Raw genomic sequence first — 1,509 nt, forward strand, 5'->3', positions numbered from 1 at the left:
GGCCCCGAGCGGCCGCCCGGCAGCGCCGCCCCCCGCGCCTGCGCCGGCGCTCGGGCCGCCATGTCGGGTCAGGGCAGCGCCCGCGGGCTCGGGAGGCTGAGGGGAGGCCGCTCCGGGCCGCGTGTTGTGTGTCGGTGAGCAGAGCCGTAGCTCAGGGCTTGGCGGTGTACTCAGAATCACCGGATCCATTAGGTTGGACAAGACCATCGAGCCCAACCTGTGTCCCAACGACACCGTGTCAACCACACCATGGCATTCAGTGCCACGTCCAGGCTTTCCTTCAACACCTCCAGGGACGGTGACCCCACCGCCTCCCTGGGCAACCCATCCCAAAATGGATTCCCATTCCCTGAAACGGATATCTCTATATTATCAACCCTGCATCCAACACAAATCGAAAATACAGCCACTAGCCGCTGTGAAGAAAATTATTCCGGCCCAAACCAGCACATTACACCCCTTTTTCCACACCATTTACACCATGTCCTGGTCCCACACTCTCATACTCATGTTTTCTAAGGGTGCTCCTTCACCCCCATGATCCAGGGCTGGCCCCTGCAAAATGTCCTGGCTTGATGGATTTCATCAGCTTAAAAGCTGCTTAGGTTAGATATTGGAAAATTTAGGTTAGATATTGGGCAAAGATTCTTTGCCCTGAGGGTGGTTGGGCTCTGGAACAGGCTCCCCAGGGCAGTGGTCGTGGCACCAAGGCTGACAGAGCTCAAGAAGCATTTGGATTATACTCTTGGGCACATGGTGTGATTTGGCATGTTCTGTGCAGGGCCAGGAGTTGGACTCAATGATCCTTTAGGTCCCTTCCAACTCCCTATATTCTGCAATTCTTTCAAGCTGTGTTTGACCACAAAGGTTGCAGCACGTGTTGGGGGGGTAGAAAGGGTTCACCACCCCCCAGCAAACACTGCAGATGCTGCTGCCCTTCAGAGCAAGACCTGCCTCAGTTCACGTCTCAGTGAAGGTGGGGTTTGCCGCAGGAAAAAACACCAACGTGGAACCAGTCAGTTGTAAAAAATACAAAGTGGTGTTTCTTTGGGCGCAGGTGGCCACGCTACAGCCCACAGATCCTCCAGGCTGGCTGTAAACAGGCCCAGGGTACAACATATTAGTACATTTGAGCACTTCAAACGAAAAATAGGCTGCAACAAACCATCACCTGCAAAGTTGTTGACACCTAATTTGCATGCAGGATAATGATGTGTGACTAAGCCCTGGTCATACTGTGAGTGCGTGGTGAAGCCAGAAATAGCCCCTCAGGATTTCTGGGATGGAGCATGAACCACGAGAACGAGTGTGTTTCCTATGAGGGGGCAGTTTCCTATTGCTTGCTCCCAGCTCTGCATCACTACACCAGGAGCTCGTGCTGACCGAGAGCCTGTAGAAGAAAATTAATGAGATGTATCCTCTGGTTCTCATACCCAGCATTGGTGCGGTGGCTGTGGACTGGGCATATGTCCCAGGGGGGTCGTTCAGCCGTTTACCACAAACTGAGCA

This window comes from Neopelma chrysocephalum, unplaced genomic scaffold (genome assembly GCF_003984885.1).
Source record: "Neopelma chrysocephalum unplaced genomic scaffold, ASM398488v2 Primary Assembly neopelma1_72, whole genome shotgun sequence".
Classification (NCBI taxonomy): domain Eukaryota; kingdom Metazoa; phylum Chordata; class Aves; order Passeriformes; family Pipridae; genus Neopelma; species Neopelma chrysocephalum.